This window comes from Lagopus muta, chromosome 3, assembly GCF_023343835.1.
Source record: "Lagopus muta isolate bLagMut1 chromosome 3, bLagMut1 primary, whole genome shotgun sequence".
Lineage (NCBI taxonomy): Eukaryota > Metazoa > Chordata > Aves > Galliformes > Phasianidae > Lagopus > Lagopus muta.
The window spans coordinates 72,415,195-72,428,890 of NC_064435.1; the positions used below are offsets into that span (position 1 = coordinate 72,415,195).

The 13,696-nt window shown below is 49.0% G+C and overlaps 1 protein-coding gene and 1 long non-coding RNA gene across 2 annotated transcripts in view; one reads left to right on the forward strand and one right to left on the reverse strand.

Moving 5' to 3' along the window:
• Positions 1–1,206: 1,206 nt before the first annotated feature.
• Positions 1,207–12,095, reverse strand: LOC125690629 (uncharacterized). The gene is made up of 2 exons (XR_007375725.1): positions 11,992–12,095; positions 1,207–10,971 (listed from the first exon to the last, which is right to left on the reverse strand). It is a non-coding gene; the product is annotated as an uncharacterized LOC125690629 (long non-coding RNA).
• Positions 11,737–13,696, forward strand: part of BASP1 (brain abundant membrane attached signal protein 1) — a 47,249-nt gene continuing 45,289 nt past the window's right edge. Inside the window, exon 1 of the mRNA XM_048939215.1 lies at positions 11,737–11,918. The gene's annotated coding sequence lies outside the window, so the exon portion shown is untranslated. The remainder of the gene's footprint in view (positions 11,919–13,696) is intronic.

The window sequence follows — 13,696 nt, forward strand, 5'->3', positions numbered from 1 at the left end:
CAGCAACTGCAAAACATGTGTGTAGTAAAATCACACCATCCAACATCTGTGCAGTTCATCTGGCCTCTTTTATGTGAAATTTTTCTTAATATGTACACATGCCACAAGAAAGACATTCTCAATACGCCCTTCATAGCTTTTTGAGTTGTGGTTCCTCACTCTACCTAAAGATGTGGACAGTGCCCAAAGTTTTTTTCCTACAACTAAAGCATTCATAATGATCACGTAAGCATCATCTAACATCCCTGATGCTCAAGATCACGCTGCAACCTTTTCTTAGAGTGATGCAAAAACTGAATTCTTATAGAAAATAGATCATTTCCTTAATGCACCCATGCACATTTTTCATATAAGATTGCTGTCTCTGCTGGATGAAGCTCCCCAACAGGTTCAGAGCTATGGGTGTGGTGGAGGAAAGAATTTAAATATTGGAAATGCTGCATTTTCCATGCAAACCTTTATGCATGTAGAGCATCCACAGTGACACAATGTTATCCTGTCCTTTACAGTCCAGAAAACTGTTTTTATTGTCCCTGTATGATTTCTGAGCATGCTATTCAATGGCAAGCCTAAGAAAACATGCATTCTCCATATCTGCCATTCACTCAAAGATTGAGACAATAGTTTCAAGTCATCTAAATTGTATTTTCATTGACATTAATGATACTTGCCTGCCCAGGGAAAATGTGCTTTTTCACACAAATATTTGTACATTTTCTACAAGGATGCTGTGTTCTTTTTTGTGGTGCTGAAGAAACTGGATAGTGTTCAAGATTGTGTCATCGCAAATTCAAGAGAGATCCAGAAGCCACATGTAGTCTGACTTGAAGCTTATTACATAAAATAAAATATAATTTTCCATGCTTGTAGCTGAAACATACTTCAAACTAGCTGCTTTTGAAACATAACAAAATCCACATGTGTGCTAACCTGAAAGCAGCCCAAGGGTATCTGGATTCCCACTCAGTTCTACAGCCCAAAACTACTAAACTGCCCACATGAAGGGGGATAGTTAGTCCTTCCAAAGGATGTTTTGCCCTTATTGAGTGCATAGCAACGTGCTGGGTTATGGAGAACTGATTCATTTTGTTCATTAGCACTTCAAATTCATTTAGCTTGGTTGAAGCTCTACATAAGTTCACTGTGAACTGTTTTGCTATAGATATAGATAGATATTACACATACAAAATGAAATACAATAGGAAATGAAATAAACTTACATTTTTATTTGAATTTTTGAAGTGCTTGTTACTTGGAAGTTCAGAGCAATTTTGTTTTCTGCTGTTCCTCAACCTGACAGTCCTGCATTCAATACAGATGTAGTATCACAGTACAGGCAAAGTCATTGCTGTTCTATACCACTCCTGTATTTTCCATGAGTGCAGACGGCTGTGTAGGCAGAAAACTGAACTTGTGTGTTGGGACTTGTCTGATGGTTCATTTCACATCCTGATCTGTGCTTTCATAGAATGGCTTGGGTTTACCTTTCTGTAAAGAGGAGTAGATGAAGTTTGAAAGGGTGGAACATAAGTGTTCTCTGTGGCATGGCCACAAGTATCATCAAGTTCCCACCTCCCTGCCACAGACAGGGCCACCAACTTCCAGACCAGGTTGCCCCAGGGCCCCAACCTGGCCTTGAACACCTCCAGGGATGGGGCATCCACAGCCTCTCTGGGCAGCCTGTTCCAGCACCTCACCGCTCTCTGCTTTGGGCCATGCCACATAGAACACCTATGTTCCATCCTTTCAAACTTCATCTACTCCTCTTCACAGAAGAGTAAGGAGGAGAAGTCCTAGACTTTTTTTCACGCAAAATAAGAAACAACATTTAACACAGCAAATTCCACATAGCATGTGAAAGTGAAATGTAAGCAAGCTATAAACAGACATAAAGATTGGGCACATTGAGTGAGGGTCTTTGATTCTCATATAATATGAGTTCCTGGATAAAAGCTGTTTAGTTAAGGACAAGCAGAGAAGAGGAGGAGGGCTCCTGAAGAATCTGCCTGGTTTTCCAGTATAAACCTGGATGATGTTCTCACTGAGCACATATCTGGGTCAAAAGTAGAGAGCAGAGGTACAGTGAGGAGAGTCGTAAAAATGGCTAACCAGGAAGACACAGTGGATGAGGCCTTCCAGAAAGAAGTAAAGGTCTTCTGTTTTTAGACTAATGCCTTCATGTGGTTTCAACCCTCTAGACACTGACAACATAATATTTTGCAAGAAATCAAGGGAAGTCCTTGGGAGTGATGGTGATAATTTCCTAACATAGAAACGTTAGGGTTGCCCATAGGTAATGTTCAATTGCTCACAGTGGAAAGTGCTAATGGAAAGTGTAGTCACAGTTGGCAGCTTGGGTTGCAGTAACTACAGGATGAATGATCTCTGGATCTGAAGAATGCTTGGGAAGGAAAGCAGCAGGCTTTAGCACTCTGGATTTCAGGAGAACAGAATTTTAGGCTTATTTTTAGGAAATTGTTAGGCGGAATGCCCTGGGAAGAAGCCATGAAGGGGAAGAGTGCCCAGGAAAGCAGGCTAATTTTTTACAGAAAAACTTTCTGAGGACTCAGGAGCAAACCATGCCATTGTGCAGGAAGACTGGGAATTTTGGCAGGAAGTCTGCTTGACTAAGCCAGGAGCTTGTCAATGGACTAAAACACACTCCAAAAAAAAAAAAAAAAAAAAAAAAAAAAGAAAAAAAAAGTACAAGAAGGGAAACAAAAAGAGCCAATGAAAGAACAGTAAAACAATATTGCTCAGCATAAGGACAAATGCAGTAAAGATGAAATCAGGATGGTCAAAAGATAAGATGGGGCTGAAGCTACCACTGCCTAGGGACACAGAAAGTAATGAAATTTTACAGGTACATTTGCTGGAAAAGGAAGTTTGGGAAAAGGTAGTCAACAGACGAAAGATAACATGATGTAGTAAAAACCACGGAAATGGCTAAAATACTTTAGTCTTTTTTTCCTTCAACCTTCACAGACAAATTCAGATCCTAGAACTCAGCATGGACTTGCTGAAATCAAGATGGAAGTGGAGTAGAAACAGTTTTGATTCTACCTAGGAAAGCTGGAAGTAGTCAATCCATGGGAAGAGAAGTGTGTTGACAGAGCTGATGTGATTGGCTTGCCTCTACCTATGAAAATGATGACAGGAGAGGTTGCTGTGAAGAATGTTCTCTGGTTATCTACAAACCCCCGAAGGACAAGCAGGTAATGAAAACTGCTCAGCATAAACATCTAAAGAGCAAGCTGTCCTTGGTGAAGTGGGTTACCTTCTCTGGAAAAATGGTTTTGTGCAGGCAATGGGAAGATAGCAGGTATAAAATGCATGGATTTTAATAAAGCATTTAACAGTATTTCCTATCTGTATTAGCCAGTGAATATAAAGACGTTATAATTATGAAATAAACAAGAGAGTTTAACAGAGCAGATTATAAAAACAAAAAGAGAACAGATAGAAAGCTTACCTGCATCCTGAGCTCACTGCAAAACTCCAGAGGAGGGATCTCCAGAAGAGATCCTTTCCCCCGGTAGTCAGCTCTTAAATGGGTCTAGGAGAGGTGCAGCCAGGCTCCACACCTTCTAGCAGCACAGGTGGATTGCCTTCACCTGTACTACGGTGGCTGATCCATTGCTCACCTCAGGTGATCAATCAGAGGTTCAGGCCATGGTTCAGCAGTTCCTGTACACTATCATATCCCAAAGCTCACTCAGGAGCTAAATTTGAGCTTGAGAAACAGACAGTTGTGCAGGGCAGAAACTGGGGCTCTAGAGGTATAAAGCGATATCTTGAGGTCTGACTGGTAGGGGTGGAGTCCCTCAGGGATCAGCATTTTGTAATAGTAGCACCTGCATAGTCCAATGATTCATTTGCAGTCCTGATGGTGTGGCAGTATGCACCCTAAACACACCATCTTACAGATGATGCTAAAGTAGGGGTAGGAACTGATGGGACAAACAGCAGAACTTCAGCTCACAGTGACCTGAGAAACTTAGGGACTGGAACAACAGAAAACCCATGGGACTCAGGGGGAAGAAGTGCAGCTGGGGCAGAACAACCACAAGCATCAGAACTGGCTGCAAAGTGTCAGAGCAGCAGCTCCACTGGAAAAGACCCAGGTGCTACAGTGGATGTCAAGTGGAACGTGTGCCAACAATGTGCTCCCACCCTGAATAAATAAACTCATGGGTTACCATAGGGCAAAAGTAGATTTCTGTGCTCATTTATGGGAGCTCCCCCGCTGACCTTTTGAAAAGGATATTAAAAATTTGGACAAAGTCCTGTGGAAAGCTGTTTAGATGGCTGGGGACAATGAGCATACAAGCTTTAAGGAGAAGCTAAGGCAGCACAGTTTATTTAGTATGGAAAAGAAGAGGCTGAAAGGAAATTGAGCAGCAGCCTATGACTGTACAGATGAGAGTTACAAAGATGACAGGGCCAGACTTCTCTTCACAGTACCAAACAATAAGTGGACAGGAGTAACAAATGTAAGCTGTGGCTTGGAAGGTTCACATTGGACATTAGGAAAACATTTTCACTAAGATGGTAGTGCAGCACTGCAGGGAGGTATGACAGAAGCTGTAGATTTTCCAACCTCAGAGGTTTTCAAGACTCAACTATACGAAGCCATAGTGGAATTAATTTAGTGTTAATGATTGAGTATTTTAAGCAGAAAATTGGACTACTGACCTCCCAAAGTTTCCTCACAATGGTATTTGTAGTATGGTATGAGATTGTCCAAGCTGAAAACTCGCATTTCAAGGAGTTCATTTTGCACATATGCTGTCCATCAGCTAAGGATATACAACTCGGACTGTCAAGAAAAACATTCAGCTAATAAATTCATTTCAGTTTATGGACTATTTTCACCTTTTGTCCCAAAGCAGATATTTTTTTAGGAGTTGGAGAGAAAGGAAAATTTTGTATTCAGAGACTGCATTTTGAAAGGAGAAGGAAACAAAGTTTGCATGTAAACTGATAATTAAGCAATTGTATGGAAAACAACCTCAAACTGCTCATATTTATATCAACTCCAATATATTCTGGCTCACAGTAGAAGTGTTCTGGCTCAGCCTCTTTCTTAAAATAGGGAATTGTAGTATATACTTCACAAGATTGTTTTCAGCAAAACTAACCTCTGGTGGACTCAATATTCCTGTTATTTACTGATTAGCAGAAGTAAATCTAGTTCTGACTTTTTCTGGTACAAGAAGGCTGAAAGAAGTAAATATTGAGCACCTTTCATGTAGCTCAGCATCAAGTATGAGTTGTATCAGATAAAAGTACTTCAACAGTTTCTGTTGAAAGCAGTTTTAAGAATGTGAATGGTTACAGGCAACAGGAGCAGAAAACAACTGTTCTTCAGGCTTCCCATTTCTTTATCCAGTTGGGCTATTTGGTGGCTCCCATGAATAAATTACTGCATGGCTATGAAATAAATTGCTAACTGTGGGTTAGTTCCCAAGGTCTGTGCTGTAGCTGGTAACTTTGGCAAAGATTTTCAAAACTATGCTATAGAAAAGGTATTTTTCTATAGAAAGCCCTGTTTTTCAACATAGTTACTACCATTAGTTTTGCATTTTCACCAGCTATGAACAAGAGTCTGCGTATCATGCTCATAAAATGAGGGCAACAGCACTCAGAAAATCTATACTCCTTGTATGCTCAGCTCTTTTACTCTCACTATCTGGATCTGGTTCATCCTTACAATTTTTGTGATCCTTACACTGCAGCAGGAGTCTAGCCAGCACCTTGGTCCTACCAACCTATTTGACTCAGCTAAGACCTACAGTGCAGAGGTGTTGATGAGCTTTAAACGTTTCTGCCCTTCTAAGCTAACACTGCAGCAAGACAGAACACATAGATGGAAAACATGTGAAAGACCAAAAAGCAAGGAGACTGTGGCAATTTTTTGTTTTGATTATGACTTACATCATGAATTTCTGCAGTTTTCTTGCACAATTCCTTCTCATTGGTGAAAGTAAGTACGAACTTCTACTATAGCTCTTCTGAGAACTGCAGCCTGTCCAGTTAACAAGCTGAAGGGATGGTATGAAAGGGAAGGAGAGGATGAGCAGGGAGAGCACAAAGAAGATCTGAAGCATCTCCTAAACTCTACAACATTTACTGTCCACTTTTTTTTTATTATGCCATTGTCATTTCACAGAACAATGGCTGTTTGAAAGCCCTTCTGCTACTGTGGTGGCTACCATTATTTGGAACAAAAGCTGTTCAGTAATTTCTCTTGTGGTCTTTGCATATAAGTATCTCAGCTTCAGGCTTACGGAGCTCATGGAATTCAGGACGTACTTACTAAAGCCTGACTTACCACCAGCTGTGGTATTAGCCTTGTTTTCCAGAGTGCTGAATTAAACAGATTTGGTCTGTACAAAATAGCAGTTATCCTGTACCAGGACCTCTGTTGACCAGCAGTAAGCCAGTATGCCTCTTCACAGAAGCCCCATAGGACATTTGTGATGTCCCAGCTGAAACGCTGCACCAAAGGCTGCTGGTCACAGCTCTTCTGTAAGGGGCAAGAGACTTTGACTGTTTTAGGAAATGGGATGTTCCAGAGGCCCTGGAGAAAGCCCAGAAAAGGGAAAGGAAGCTGGTGAAGGGTGTCTAGCACAAGTCTAATGGAGAGAAGCTGAGAGAACTGGGATTGTTTAGTCTGGAGAAGAAGAGGCTCGGGGGGACCTTATTGCTCTCTACAACCACCTGAAGGAGGGTAGTTGAGGTTGGCTTCTTCTCCCTGGTAACTACCAATATGATGAGATGGAATGGCCTCAAGTTGCACCAGGGGAGGTTCAGGCCAGATATTAGGAAATGTTTCTTCTCAGAAAGAGCGATGAAGCCCTGGGCTGCCCAGGAAGGTGGTAGAGTTATCATCCCTGAAAGTGTTCAAGAAACATGTAAATGTGGCACTGAGGAACGTGCATTAGTGGGGATGGGGATGGGTTGACAGTTGGACTAGATGTTCTTAGTGGCCTTTTCCAACCCTAATGATTCTATGCTTCTATGACTTGGGAACTACTCCTTACACAATGTTATAACTTCCCAGACAAATAGATGTCTTGTCCTGTGAGCTGTGTGTCAGCTCTATTGGCAATGGGACTTCTTTCAGTGATTTTGATGTAAAAAAGATTATGTTCTGCTTTTCTCACTGGAAAATTATTTCTCAAATTTTTAAACTCACTAAACTGAAACTGGAAGGGGCTTTTTTTATGATTAGATATCAGTTGTTACTGCAATTAACCGATACTCTCTGAAGGACAGATTGGTGTTCAGGTGACAGTAGCAGCCTGTGCCTGTCCCCGAGGCTGTCAGCTATCTCTGAACAAATATGAGCTACTGGGTAAGTAAAGCAGTGCCTGCCTCCACTGCATGAAGTCATCCAGTTACACCAGTCAGTGACCTGCAGGCAATAAGGCAAGAGGTGTCTGAAACTTCTGTGCTGGAGCACAACATGTTATCAGCTTCTGGATCACCACTGATCTCACTGGCCTTTATCTTTTTCTTTCTGAAGTTTTTCAGTAAAGCTTGACTCATTCTGTGTGTGTTAGTATTTGATTTATGCACTGTAACGGCCTTGATCTGGCCATGTTTCAGGGATCTCTTGAGGTCTCTTTCAACCTCTGCAATTCTGTAATTCTGTGATACGTCCCCGTATGCACTTTTATTTGCAGTACCCACAAAATCCACCCAATAAAGGCAAAAGGTATAGCTTGGCTGCAGACCCTCTGTCATTCAGCCACGAACAGCTGGTAGTGCACATTACAAGGCTTATTTAAAGCTCCAACTCTCTGACACTGATAACTCAGTTTGGCATGTAAAAACGCAAAAATAAAAATATCAAAGTAGTGTAGCATTTCAAAGAAGCGTTCAGGAAGCAGACAGCATGTCTTGCTCCAACACAGAGAATCCTGTGGCTAAATCTGTGGTGCGTGCCTTGAGAACATGCCCAGTTCTGGTATGAAAAGATGGGTCATGGAGGTGCAGCCACAGAGCATACCTACATCACATGGTCTGAAGCACCGGGTCCTTTGTGCTGCTAACATTTCCATTTCAGAGAAATCTCCATCACTGACTGTAGATTGAAAGCAGACGAGTGTTGTGAGCTCAGCAGCTCATGCTATTGACATGTCCGGTGGTTCACTTAGGAGTAATGGTTTTGAGGTATGAGTTCTATCTGGCTCTTATTTTCTGGGAGAGCCACTTCTGTCCAAATGTTTACAAATACTAACAGCTTTAACTGCCTCAGATGCAGTCATGGAGTTTGATTCTCACAAGGAATCTGCAGCTTCTGCTAAGCATAAGCAGTGATGTATAAGAAGTGGACAGCTTTAAGCCTAGCGCCAAAAAGTGAAAGGAATCCAGGGACTAAGAAATGTGGCTGAACAGGACCAAAGCTGCTCTAATGTATGGCTGTAAGCTCTTTTCTGTGACCATAGCAGGGCTGCCAAGAAGCAGCTGTAACAGACTGGATGCCAGAAGGGAGAGGGACCCAAACTTAAGGGTGGCAAGAGGTGAAGGCTCTGTTCAGGAGGTCCAGTGTGAAGCAGCAGAAGATGGAGTCAGAGAAAGCTGTGACATTGCTGGGGCAGGGACTGATGGACCGGGCTAGGCAGAAAATGAGTCCTGAGCCCTGGGAAGGACTGGGGAGGTGCAGGGAAGTTGAGCAGGGAAAGTGTGAGTGATGTGTCTCCAGGGCTGTGACCCTATGCTTGCAGCCAGTGCCTCTTTCCCAAGGCAGGATTCCAGCTTGCATTTCAAATGGCATATCCAGACAGTAACATACATTAGTCACCCTCAGTGCGATGATCAGACACCGAGTACTGAAGCAGAGCTTTTCTTTGCTCGATGTATTTGGCATCCTTTCCTGTGCACCTCACTTATTCTACTTCATGAGTACCCAACAGTGCATTGTAGCTGTCACATTGGTGCATCCAGACAGTGTGATCTGATTTGATTACTGACATTCTGAGTGAGAATAGAAGAAATACTGCACAAGAAGCCAATTCTGGTCACTGTTGTGACACCGATACACTCACTATAGCTGTTACATGAAAGACATTTTTTGACCATACAAGCCAAACAGAGAAGCCCTGATTCAGCTGTTGCTGCAGTGAAACGTGCATGTAAAAGTGGAGAAGAGACTCCAAGATCTGACTTGCAGATGGTCATGGAAGGGTCTGGAACATGTAAGTCACAAGGGATGCACATTCGCTTCTTTTGTACATAAGCAGCTCCGAGGCTTGAGGGTAATTGGGGTAGGAGACAAAAATAGCCCAGATAACCACAAATAAATGGAACTGTCGGAACAGCATCTATACCCATCTTTGGGAAAACTTGCACACGGACTTCTAAGAAGCAGGGAAGCCTCTTAAATCGATGGCTGGAGCAGGACCTCCTGGGAAGCACATGTGCTTCACATTACGAGCTAAGTCAGAGCCAGGAACATAGGGATAAGGCAGGCTCCAGGGCCTGCACGTCCCACCTGGCTGCGGGCACGGAGCGCCTCTCCCTGCGCTCGACACAGGGAAATTGGATTGCGCGTAAACTGAGCGCAGCGCTCCCTCCCGCGGTGCCCATGCGAAGCGCAGCAGCGGGCGGGGCCGGGCCAGGCGGGCGGCTCCGGGGAGCGGCGGGGGCTCCGGGTTTGCTCTCGTTGTGACGGCTGTGTGAGGAGGGAGCGCTTACTCTCCAGGCTGGTCGTGAAAGAGCGGCGCCGGTGGGGTTTTTAACGTGGGTTTTGTTTTGGGTCGTCGCTCTTTCTTCCTAGAGCACAACGGGGATGCGCTGCTTTCCAGGAGCAGGTGCTCCCTGCTAAGGCTCGCAGCGCCCGGGGAGCGGTGGGTGCTGGGGGCGAGTTGTGCGCATCTGGGTTCCTGCTGTGGGGATGAGGGGTAAGGGGCGGCCTCCCCGCGTCACACCTAACGCACTGCGAGGAGCCGTCGGTCAGAACCAGCTGCGTCCGGATGGAAGAGCGAGGGGTTGCTCGGGGATGGGTTTGTTCCCCCGTGGCAAAGATGGAAACGTGACAGTCGGTGCCGCCTGGTAGTCAGAGGGGGCTGAAAGGCTGCAGGGAGAGAGAGGTGACGAGAGGTGACTGGGCTGAGTGATGGTGGAAGCCGGGGATTGCCATAGAGGCAGCATGGGTTCAGGACAAACAGCTGTGCTGCAGGGAGGACCGGGACAGAGCTACGCGGCCAGAGCTTCCCATCCTTTGTCAGATGTTCCGTGCTTTTCCTTCCTTCCGGATAGCGACCTCCTCCTTCATTCCTTGCACACGGGAGGAGAAGTTGTGCATACCCCACATCTCCCTGGTTAGGACAAAAGAATGTCCAAAGGCAGATTTAAATCCCCGTGGTTTAGTGGGAAAATACTGGCAGTAGGTGGACGGTTAGACTGGATGATCTCGCAGGTCTTTTCCAACGTTGGTGATTCTGTGATTCTATGATTCTGTGATTTGGGGACCCGAATTTGTCTAAATTCCAGGTCAGGCTGGACAGGGCTCGGAGCAACCTGATAGAGTTGTGGATGTCCCTGTTCATCGCAGGGGGATCGGACTAGATGACCTTTAGGGATCCTTTCCAACTCAAATGATCCTCCGATTCTATGAAATCGATCACATCTGTAGGGTGTGTTCATGCAGCAAAGCGGCAAAGGGAGCGTTGGATGCGTTCCGCATTTGGGCTGCGTGCATTCAGAGATCGCTGTCCCCAGAGAAGCACCCACACCCCGAGCACCGCAGCACCGCCCGCTTCTCCCCCTCTGCCGCATCGTTCCACGCCGCTCCCGTGGCAGTAGGGCGATGGCGCGGCCCCGCCCGCCGGATCCGGCACGCCTAGGGGCATTGCTGCCTTTTTTGTGCGTGTATATGCGTGTGTATGTGTGTGTGTCTGCCGTTTCTTCTTTCCTCGATTACCTAACGTCACTCGGCGGAGCTCGGGCAGGTGTGGCACACTGCGGAGCGGGGATGCAAAAAGAAAAAAAAAAAAAGAAAAAAAATTAAAAAAAAAAGAAAAAAAGAAAAAGGGATAAAAAGGGCGTGCCGAACCGCAGCGCACCGCAGCACAGCGCAACGCAACGCAGGCGGTGCCGCCCCGACGCCGAGCAGGGGGCGCCCCAGCTCCGCGCATCGCCATGCGGGCGGGGGCCGGGGTGGCGGGGAGGGGGGCGGCGGTGCGGCGCCGGTGGGTCTGGGGAGGATGGGGGGCTGGGGGGAATGGGGGCAGCGCACCTCGAGCCCCGGAGAGGTCCGTGCCCCGATAGCCGGATCGCTTCCTACTTGTCCTGCCTTTTGTTCTGCGGCAGAGTACCTCTTGTACGGGCTCTCTCGTGGGGGGATCCGCGTGCAGCCCCGCCGCGGCTTCCAACTCTGTTGGTGGAGGGAGGGGGGCAGTGGAAGGGCAGCGGAGAGCTCCGCACCGCCGCGCCTCTCAGGAGCCGCTCCCTGCCCTTCCTCGACGGCACCGTCCTCCCCGATATCGCTTTATTTTCGGGGGGAGGTGGGATATATAAGGCTGCAAGATGCTCGTGCGGCCCCCCCGGTGTTTCGCATCCCGGCCCCGTGCGCCCCCTACGCGCGAGCGCCGCGCAGCGCACCCCTCTCTCTCCTACCCCCGCCCGCCGGGCCGGGAAATAAATAAATAAGTGCGTGTGGCTTTTGAACTGCCCACAGACTGTCACAGGGAAGGGGGGAGGGAGGAGAGAGAGGGAGGGGGGAGAGAGAGCGAGAGCGAGAAATGCAGAGGCAGCAGCCGCGGTAGCGGCGGCAGTGCTCCAGCAGCAGCGCGAGGCACTCCGCGCCCGGCGAGCGAGCGGCAGCCGCAGCGCACAGCGGCTCCGGGCTGCGCGGGGCGGGCGGCAGCGCGGCACAGGCACAGAGAGCGGCAGCGGCAGCACGCGGGGTAAGGAGCGGCGCGACCCGCGCGTGGCGATGGGCAGCGGAGCGGGAGGCTTCGAGCCCGCCGTGCTTTATACCTCCTGCCCGGTGCGGGGATGCGAGGAGAGTGGGGAGAGCGGTTCCTCGAGAGATGGACGGCGCCCGGGAGAGGTTTCGAGGCACAAAGCGGACCGAGGGCGACGCCGTGGGGTTTTAAATGCCCGATGGCTTTTTCTCGGGGTGGGGGGCGGGGGGCAGGAAGCGATGGGTGTGGTGGGAACGAGAGGGTTTTGCGCCCAATTTCTTAACAATGAGCGGAGACCCGCAGTCTCAGGCTCACGGTGGGAACTGGGCGCGGGGCGGGGGCGTTCCTTGTGGGGACGGCAGCGCGATGGTTCCCTGCCAGGCGGGACCTCCCGGCACCGGGCGCGGGACGCGGTAGTGGGTGGGTGGGTGTATCGGGGTACGGGAGGCTGTGCTGCCCCAGCGCCCGGCTCCCATCCCGGCGTACCATGAATATTCATCGAGCGCCTTCTTCTCCCGAGAGATTCCTCTTCACCGTTTTTCATCCCTCTTCCCCCACTTTTCCTCCCCACCTCTCCCAGGAAGCCGCACATCCCCAGCACCCCTCTGCCTTCTCTCCTCCGTCTCTCCCCACGAATACGCGTGTCCTCGCCCTGCCGCCGGACTCGCGCCACATACCCCTGCCCCGACCCACTGCCGCGCTGCGGGGGGGGCCACCAGCGCCCGCTCCTTTGTCTCTGCCCGGCGCATGCGCGGGGCGGGGGCGCGGGGCCCGCCCCGTCGGGGATCGGGCCCGGGATGGAACAAAGCCGCCCCCCATCGCCCCCCGCCCCTCCTCGACGGACCTCGAGGGACCCCCCGGCTCCTCGCCGCGCTCTGGCCCCGCACGGGGCTGTGGAGAGATGGCGGAGCTCCCCCGCGTCCCCCAGCCCGCTCCCTATCCGCGGTACGCATCTCGTGCGGCACTGCCCGCTATTTCCAAAGGCCCCTTCTCTCCCCCACCGACCCGCAAAATAACCCTTCGGCACCGACGGAAAATGGGGAAGGTCTCCCTTTCTGGACCGAGGGAGCGCCGTCGTCCTTTCGGCGGTGTTTTCCGCGCTGCGGTTCCGCCCCGCGTAGCGATGCGGCCGCGCCAGGGGGAGCCACCCGTGTGCCCGCAGCCCCCGAGCATCCCCCGCTGCCGGGAAAGGGGGGTTGGTGGGGGGCGGGGGGGGAGCTCTCCGCAGGAGGATTTTCTCAGTGCGACATCTTGGAATCTCTTTTGTTCGAATGGTTGCATCTCGCTATCGGCGCTCCTGCTCATCCTTCCTCCGCCCCATTGGGTGCCCCTGCCCCAAATTGGGTCGCGTGTTTCTGTGTGTGGTGGGCATTCTGCAGCCTGCTGTAATGGGGTGATTTTGTCAGCGAATGTCTCGTCTGTTTCCGATGAGAGAAGTGATGTTCTCATCAAGCGCGGAGATGACAAAAGAATGGTGCAAGTGGGCTCCTCATGAGGGTGCCATGGATTTGACTTCTTCCCCTATGAACACTAGTCAGGTTCTACTAATGCCTGAAATGCAGAGCAATGAGTTTCTGGCTCCCAGCCCAGCCCTTAGCCTTCCAGGTGGCCATCTGGGTTATCTGCCCTAGGGAACCTGCTTTAGAAGGCTGTTGGATTCTATGATCGCTGGAGGTCCCTTCCAACCCCCATGGTTCCGTGATTAGCTGGAAAGCACCCACCCCAAGGCCTCAGGTTACGATCTCTCTGTATTCCCAGCTGAGATCACTCCTGGAGCC